The following is a 9,673-nucleotide window of genomic DNA, read 5'->3' as shown; positions in this document are numbered from 1 at the left end:
TTTTTTTTTTTTTTTTTTTTTTTTTTTTTTTTTTTCCAGTTATACATAGTGTGGACTTTTTAAACAGCATATTTCTGTAGCTGAATCCAGTTTGCTCAGAAACAAAGTAACTATTTACTTACTAAGCAAATAAAGGAAATCTTGGATAACGCCCTTGAAAAACTAAGTGAGGAACTTCAGACAATACATAAACTGAGACAGAATCCCGCTCTTATTGTGATATATGAAGGGGCAGTTCTATCTCTACCATTGGCTCTACACCATTGCATAAAATATTTGTTCTGCTGTATTTGAGATTGAGCTATGAAACCATTTTCTGTGTGTTTTATATAAGCTTTGAAATCAAATCTCATCAAATTTTGAAATACATTTCAAAGTCCTTGACTCCTTAGTTTATTAGCAATATGCCGCATTGTAAAAAGAATTGTAAGCGCAAATGCTGCTTGTATTTTAAAACTCCTCAATCAGATTACCCTGAGCTGATGAAAGCATGATTTATGACAGCAATTTTAGATTTTCTTGGGGTTATTTTTCCAGCATTAAACTAGCATGCTTATTAACTTGCATTTGTTTATGGACCAACTGTAGTTCAGCTCGGGATGATTTTGGCTGTGAGTTCATATACTTAATCCTGCAAATTTCCTGTAAAAATCTTTGGATTTGATTCCAAAAACTTGCAAAATGTTGTTTCTAATACCTTGTACTGTCTGGGAAAATTTTGAGGTGATTTGCAGGTTTTCAAGGAGGTACTGTAAATAGATAGACATTTCTAATGCATGGATAAAATGAATTGGACTGAATTTGTTTTTATTAAAACAACTTCCTAATGATTTTGTCTGTGACTGATTCAGCAGAATATCTTATTGTGAGATTCCAGGGTAAATTCCATCCAAGAATTTTTAGCCATTTGAAAGCAAACTTCATATCTCCTTTGTGAAGAGAACATGTAGTAATAATCCCATTTTACTGGATTAAAATGAAGCACTAAGGCAATGAGTTATCCAGTGAATTCATCAAAGGGGAACAAGCCAGATACTCTAACAACTTTTTTTGTTCTTCAGCCATTAGAAATTTAGGCGTGCACCAATAGAGATTTTTGGGCCGATACCGATGGCTGATTTTTAAAGTGCCATACCAGTCAATATGGATCCAATTCTTATATGCAGCACCACAACATGGAGTGTGACGTTCTGCTGCTAGGTCTGTTGTGGGGGAGGGAAGGGATGTGGGGGATGGAGACCCCCACAGCAAGGGAGGGAGTGGGGCAGGGGTAGGTGCTGCCCAGCTAGGGTGAGGCAGGGCATGGGATAGAGCTTCAGCTTGTCCGGAGAGCTTGGGCAGGGGGGAGCAGCTTCTGCTGCTCCATGTACCCCAGGAGGTCACGGGGGGGGCACGTACCCCCCATTTTGCACAAGGTGGGGCAGGGCATGGCAGGCTGCCTCTGTGGGCTGAGGCTGGGGCTGTACCAGGCTCTTCCCAGCCAAGGGCTGGGCTGGGCTATGCTAGGGGCACATGGCTCTGGGAGCGGTGGCTACAACAAATTTTGGAATGGCTGCAGCCTCCCCAAACCCCTCTCCCAGTGCTACTGCTGCCTCCTGCCCCAAGTGCAGCCCAGCCCAGCCCAACCTTCCACTGGCAGGAGCCTGGCACAGCCCCAGACCTAGCTTGCAGTGGCAGCCCACTCTTGCCCCATGCACAGATCTGGGGGCACATACCCCCCGTGCCCTCCTGGGGTGCGCACAGCATCTGCTGTCATTCCCCGGATGAGCAACAGCTCTGTCCCACGCCCTGGCCTGCTTCACCTTACACTGCCCCCCACCCCAGCTGGGCAGTGCCTGCACCTGCCTCAGGCCCACTCCCACACCCTCCTTCATCACGGGGGGCCTCCATCTGCACCCTCATCCCTTCCCCCACAACAGATTTACCTTCTAGAAATATTTTCTTTAAATACATAACCTATGTATGTGTGTGACAGCACGTTTCTTAATAACCAGAATTAAAAATGTTATCTGTAACATTGAATGCCCAACTTGAGATGCCTTGAACTAATTTTCAGAAAGGACTGTGTCCCCAGCTCCTGAAAACTGGTGAAGAATTCAGAATCACTAGTTTAGTCCTGCAGTTCTCACCCATACATAGGAGTGTGTGTGTGTATACATACTTTATGTGTACATATAAGTAGAGGGTTTTTATCCTTCATAAGTAAGCAACTATATGTAATGTCCGTATCAACTTTCACGTCTGTCACAGGGACAGCTTGCAAAATTATACACTCAGGCATTTCCTCCTCTTAGCTGATGTTAATAAACAGTTGTGGCCAATTCAGACAAATTCTTGAAGCTATGTGTCTTTTCTGTCTGCTGTGTCTGTGGCATTCCTGGTGTTTTGCCATTAGTGTTCTTGAGGGACATCTTAGATTTAAGCAGAATAAAGTGTCTGTGCCTGGCTCAATACTTACCTATTTTTCTATGGTAGTCTAATAGAATATTCTAACTGAAACTCTACTTTCTCACTGACTATTATAGCCATTGTTAACTGCAAAATAAAGACCAGGATTGGCAACCAAGTGTTTGGTCCTGGTAGCTGTTATTGAACCCCTCAGATAGTAAGCCTGGAGGAAAAGAAGGAATCATGAATTTGTGGTTGCTTGGGGAATGTGATGAAGATGTGAGTTAACTCACCAGGACTCTCCCCAGTTGTGTGCGTCTCTAAAAGCTGATACTAATAAACATTTGCATCCAATCTAGGCAAATTCCTTAGGAGCTGTGCATATGTTGCTATTTAGTTGTGTCTATGGCAATGTCAAGTATGACCTTTGGGCCAGAAATTTCCTGGCACCAAATGGCTGTGTTTAAGTGTCTTGTTGACTGTGCTTATTATCTTTATCTGATTTTAGTAGTAGTATCCAGGAAATGCTGTCTCTATCAAGCATCATTCTTTCAATCTGAGAATACTTTATTAGTATGTCCTCAGTTAAATTGGATAGTGTGGATATTGGAACCAAATAATTTAGAACATGTGAAGAATTAGTAAATCTCATATCGGTTGAATTCCATGAAGGAAACCATGGTGCCAAAAGAATACCTTAGTAACATATTTCTTATGAACTGGGCTCTGCTGTTAGAGGGCACATGCAGAGGCCAGGAGTCAGCTGATTGTTGCTGGCTGCCTGCCTGCTTGCTGGGTGCTTCTGCTTAACGTCATTTAGGAAGAAGATCAAGGACTTGGAAGTAAGAGGAAGACAACTGCCCATCCCATGGGGACAAAGAGGGAGTGTCTATTCAAGAATAAGAACAAAAGTTCACTAGATCAAAGACCGCAGTTTAGTTTCTATTCACCTTAGTCATTAGTGGTTCTATGGTGACATTTTTTTGTTTTCTCATTGGAATTTGTTATTACTTAAAGCTTTTATAAAACATTCTTTAGCAATGTAACAGGCCAGAGTCCAAGGTAGCTTATGACATGGTGTTGATTCTAAACCTTACCATATTCCAATAATAGATATTTCTGCACAATGCATAACATTTTATACGCTGATGGTGCTAGTTACACCCATTTGTAATGTCTTCATGTTTGGTTTTAGTCATTTGCAGCCACGTTCTTTAAAAGATTGCAAATTTTATTCCTTAAACCCAGTCAGTTGAACTGAGCTTCACTGAGGACTGTTCTGCTGCATACACTTTTTATAATTTACATTTGAAGCAATACTGGTGTGTTTTATTTTGATCAAGCTACTGATTGTGGATTTAAGATGGATGATGACTCTGGGCATTTGCTGAGGACAACAGCCACCTCTATCAGTAAATAAGGTTTGAGAGAAAGTCTTGTTGATATGTTTGAAATAATGTCATTGTCAATCTTTCAAAATTGCTTATAAAGCTGCTATAGTTTAAGCTATTACCTCATTGTAAATGATATTGCTAGCTATTTTTAAATGATTTTTTGGCAAATATGAAGATTGGTGTAGTCTGACTTTTTCTGACTTTCTAAATACAGTTGTGAACTGAGAATCCCAAGAAGCTCAAGAAACTCTTCAGTATCATCAATAAATGTTAGTGTAATATTGGATATTGGCATCTTGTGGCCAGTGTTCAAAGCTGGTCATCTAATTAAGTAGTGGGCTGACCACATTCTATATCAACTAGACCTATTTGAGTCATGTAAAAAAATGCAACTTTGTGTAAATACTTATGGTGCTGGATACAGTCCAGTCAATATGAAGCCTTAATATTTGCAAAACACCTATAATGTATTTTTTCCAGTATTCAGCCAACTCCAATAATTAACACTGCAGTTCATCTTAAATGCATTTCTGCTTAAGTTTGTTCTAAACATCCTTTTTTCGTTTGTTCATTGTGAAATGCAAGTGAATAAGCCATGTTTGCTTCAGTCTGCTCTGCGTGATGCTTGTTTTTATTGAAAAAAATATTATAGTTAAATGACTCATCTTGTTCATGAATACATTTTTGACATTTAAAGAACATTTCCAGATTTGGTTTCCAGGCTAGAATAATATGTCATATGGTGACACACTAATAAATCTGAGCTCTTGATGAAAACAGTGGTGGTGATGGTGATATAAACCATGGGTTAAATAGCTTATTCATGTTTTTAGGCTAATTTAAAGACTGGAATAGATTAACAACACAGTACTGGAATGAATCTCCTGAGTTTGGAGTCCAAGGAATATATTAAATTATTAAATTTCTGATTAAATTATCTGAGTGAGCATTGAGATGTTGAAAATAATTTGATTTGTAATCATCCTGTACTTGGCAACTCAGACTGCATTATATACAGTTCAACCTGTTCCATTTCAGTGCCTTAGAATTTTACTTTATAATAGTTCAACTAGAATGATTTCCAGTTCTTTCCCATTTTTATGTAGAAATATTTTTTGAAAGTTTAAAAAAAAGTTTAAAAAATTGCCTCAAAAAGGTGTATGTTTTTCAAGCACCCAAATGCAATACAAGAATGCACTGTGCAAATATTACTTTCTATGTATTTTGAAACTCAGTTTCCAAGTGCAGCTTTCAGTGCCCTTGATGTAAAATTTAAAAGACAAAGATAGCTAGTTAATCTGAGAAGCAACAGTGACACCACCTACCCAAGTCCATCTTTTTCCTATTGTTTATAAGAGGAAAAAGCAGCTTCTTGGTATTCTGAAATTCTGCATGGTTTTCCCTAATCCAGGAGGGGTCCATAATTCAGATTTAATCAGAAAACCCATTGTTTTATTTACATTTTATTTAATTTACATTGACTTGGAAAACTTATGATTTTATTTTGCCTGCTTGTCTGGAAGAGAGAGAAATTCCACCTTAATTTTTGATCAGTGTTTCTCAATGAAAGCTAGTAAGGAGGCTTAGCAGTGAATTTGCAAGGCCATGTGTAGATGAAATGAGAGGCGTGTGTACATGACACTTTAAAGCAGGCTAAATGCTGTTGCACTGCTTTAGTGGTGTTGGTGTTTGTATGCATCTGTGGTGTATTGCGCATTAATTCCAGCCACTGTAGGGAAGGTATAATGTGCCATAAAGGACTTGGGGTGCAGAGAACTAAAACTCCTTCAAGGAGTTTTAGTTTGCTGCCCCTACAGCCGCGGAGCAAAACACCGGGCTCTGTGCAGCTCCACGGCTCTGCAGGAAGCCCTGCAGGCAGCCTGGCAGCAGCCTGGAAAAGCAAATTCCTCCCAAGAAAAGCAGCAAGCCTGATCTTCCCTCTGCCTGCTTGAGCTGCACGGGAGCCTGGTGCTTCCCTCTGAGCCGGGTGCCACCTGGGGGGGAGGCTGCTGCTGCCATGGAGGAAAGCACCAGCCTCCCCCCTCTCCCTGCAGCACAGGGACCGCTTCGCCCACCAGCAGCTCACCTTCCCCTCCCCACCGGAGAGGCAGGTAAGTCAATGGGGTGTGTGCATGACATGGGGTTTTAATCAGCCCAAAATGAAAGCGGTGTTTTTTTAAACCCACTGCTTCAATTTAGGGCCCCTGTTTCATCTACACATGTTCCAAGACACTGACATCAGTTTGGTTCCTAACCTCTGTTGAAAGTCGGCGGGGATGAGATCCTAACACATCTGTGTTTGAAAAGTTGAATGGTCCTTTTATGTTATAATTTTGCATCCAGTGCTCCTGAATCACCATTTTGGCTTTGCTTTGGCATGGTAGGCTGTCTTCTATGTGTAGGATAAGGTGGCATATTAGAGGCTAAATTATTCAGCAGTGCATAATAAACCTATGCATGTAAGAACACAATAGGTAAAAATGTGAGAGTGAGTTGTGAACATAGGAGAAAGGTTTGAAGGTGGCTTGTAGAGGAGTTTGGGAGGTGCAGACGGGTTGGGAACAGGAGGATGGGTAGGGACAGGAAAGGTTTGCATCTTTTTGGTGAGTGGGGTGGAGAATCTTTAATGCTAAGAAGGTTTAAAACATAATTAAAAAAGAAAGGTGCTTGTTTTTGCTCACACCCCAGTGATCTTTCAGTCAAAAATTAGCTGGGAAAAACAGTGTAAGCCAAAATTAAATTTCTAATGAAAGAAGCAAGCAGAAACAAAAATAAGTAGTTCTTTTCTTCTGTAAAAGAAGTTTTTTAACCTTGTGGTTAAGCCTGTGCACAGATACTTGGAAATCTGGACTCACTTGTCAGCTCTCTGAAAGATTTTCTATGTGACCTTATACCACTCATTTATTTCTTTCACTGTATATCTGTTTCCCACCTGTGAGGCATCTGTCATAATTGTGATTTAATATTTTGGGGCATGCAAGAGGTTATAACTATTGGACATGATTTAACTGCTCAGACAGAATTTCAAGATTCAAATAAAAAGATATGACGTTCCCCAACACCACCCTTTTCCTTTTCTTTTCTAAATTCAACTTCCTAGAATTTACAGTATCTTTTAAAGATAAACCTCCTTTTGATGCTTTTTTCCAGGGATCAGTATATTATCAATCATTTCTCCATACATACAAGAAATTATCAGATTGGTCCTTAATTTCTCTGATTCATTAAGGATACAACTCTGATAAAATTGAGAAATATTTTTATTTTTTCAAACTTCTGGGTAGAATCTGTCTCAAGCAAAATAAAATAAAATAAAAGTCTCAACTTTATATACTGTACTGCCATATTTTAGGCACACAAATGAGCAAGCTGGTAAGCTACCAAGTCAGACAGCTGTCCAACCATCACAGCTTGATGCAGGATCTTTGGTATTTAATATTTTACTATCTGGACTGATACTTCTGGATTAGATGCATCTGGTTATACATGCATTTTCAAAGCCATTGTCATCCTCTAGTGCAGGGACGGGCAATTATTTCGGGCAGAGGGCCGCTTACTGAGTTTTGGCAAGCCATTGAGGGCCACATGACAGGCAGCCAGGGGCAGATAAATATTAATTTACTAAATTTTTTAGTGGTCCTGAGGGCCAGATACAGTGGCCTGCTGGGCCGGATCTAGCCTGCAGGCCACATTTTGCCCACCCCTGCTTTAGTGTGTTTTGCAGATCTGTTTGAAAAGCTCTAGGCAATGACCCATTTATATTAATATGGATATAAATGAGTCTGGTGTATTTTTTCAACACACAACTTCCCATGATAACAAACTTACATGCAGCTGAAGAAAACATGGTTTCAAAACCAAACTTATCCTGAAGAGGCTGTCAGGACAGCATGTTTGTCACTGTTCTAATCTTGTCATTTTGACAGAACAACAAAAACACCAAATCTTTTGGTCAAATGATTGAGAGAGGTCATGAATCTAAGTGACAAGTGCCAAAAAGACTTCTACAGAGCGAGAAATCATTCAAATCACGGTGTACTGAACCTAGAGGAATGAACCATTAGCAGAACTTTTTGTTGGTTGGTTCTTTCTCTTTTCCTCGGTTGCCTACTTTTCCACAATAAAGTCCTGGTTTTCCAACCCAGTAAAAATGTGGGATTCCACAAGGATGTTTTTTGTTGTTGTTTGTTTTTGTTTTGTTTGGGTTTTTTTACCTCTTTCCAGAGCTGAAGTTGAAATCTAAGATTTAAAACAGTAAAGGCTGGAAATAAGGAATGGAGATAGAAGACAACATTTTACCCTGACTCTTTGGATTTTAGTCTTTTATTTGAATTTAATCTTTAAAATTCAAACATAACATCTACCAACAAAGCTTAGGATAGAGGAGATGCATGCTGGGAGGCAGGTGGCTGGGAACTTGTACGAAGCAAAGGTTCCATTGAAACAGAAGTGTTGGAGTCCTCACCATATGCAGCTCTGTGTGAAATACTGGCAAAATGCTGCATTAGGTCTGCAGGGTACGTTTTGTTCATGTTGTTTTTTGTAGAAATGATTTCATGTATGTGGCTATCTAGTTGTGTATCTCCAGTTGTGAGAGATGCTGTATAAACCTAGAATAAATGATGGATCCTTGCTGACAACTGGTTACAGTCTTATTGGACAAAAAACAGACAGCATGCAAGCACAGGGGAACTGTGTAATAGTCGGAAGCAACAGCTAGGGATGTACCCACCTTCAGCAAATTAAAAACCATGAAGTCACAATAAGAAGAAAGAGTATTTGTTTGCTGATGAAGTAGTAGAATATGTAGTTCTGACTTTTTCATTTTTGTCAGGAGAGTTGGCAAAACATTCTTGGTGTTACTTTTCCGCACACATGAAAATGAACCCTATGCTGTTGCAGGGTCATTAGGGGAAAGAGAAAGGCTTTTTTCCCCCCTCAGAACCAGCCTGATGCATGCCTGCAGACTGAAAATTCAAGCTGTGGATACTGGGAAGGTTTTATGTGTGATTGAAACAGGGAAATAAATCTTCATCCTTGACCACAAGGTACTATTTCAGAGCCCATGAGGTGCAAAATAAACTAAGTGAAAACTAGGTTTAGAAGGACACTGGAATATTGCAGTCAGTGTCAATGAAGTACAGTTGCCATGGTCAATAGGTGTAAGGTCCTCTATCGAATAGAGTCTGTCCAGAACTTACATGGGAGGGGAGCTGGGAAGAAGGCAGAGGTAGAAAGGAAAAGACTTTGGCTGATACCCAGTAATTGTTCTCTTTACCCTTGCAGTGATGAGTAATGCATAACTGTCACGGAGTGGGGCCTGCGAGCGGCCGTAATCCTGCTAGCGCCCCCTTGCCGTGGCAATTAGGAGATCAGCACCCTCTGATTCTCGCCCGCCACGTCTTTGTTCTTATTTTAGGTAATATGGGAGGCTGCCTATGATCTCCTGCTATTTAAGGGTGACTTGGTGCACCCCAGCCTTATGGGCTATGCGTGCCTCCTACCTCCCCTTTAGCACGCCCCAAGCCTCGCAGCCGTTCCTGACGTTCTCGTGTCTCCAAGCTTACGCTAGCCCTCCCCGGGCTTCACTCTTACCGGCGGGCCCCTCCCAGGGGCCTAGGCCACGCGCTTCCCACGCTTCTACCCCTCTTGCCCCTCACTGGCCCTTTGTCTGTGCTGCTCGCGCCCTTGGCTCCCGCCGAGCGTCTCCGTGCTGCTCGCGCCCTTGGCTCCCGCCGAGCGTCTCCGCGCCAGCCCTGTCTCGGGCTTCCAGGCGCTGGGGCTCAGGTGGCACGCAGCCTTGCCTGGCCCCTGACCCTTCTCGGGGTCCCTATGCCACGCGCCTCTTGGTATGCCTGCCCTCACTGGGCCTGCTCCACGCTGCGCGCCCT

This window comes from Gavialis gangeticus, unplaced genomic scaffold (genome assembly GCF_001723915.1).
Source record: "Gavialis gangeticus isolate Ggan-Ray unplaced genomic scaffold, GavGan_comp1, whole genome shotgun sequence".
NCBI classification, from domain to species: domain Eukaryota; kingdom Metazoa; phylum Chordata; order Crocodylia; family Gavialidae; genus Gavialis; species Gavialis gangeticus.
This window is presented reverse-complemented; position numbering follows the sequence as displayed.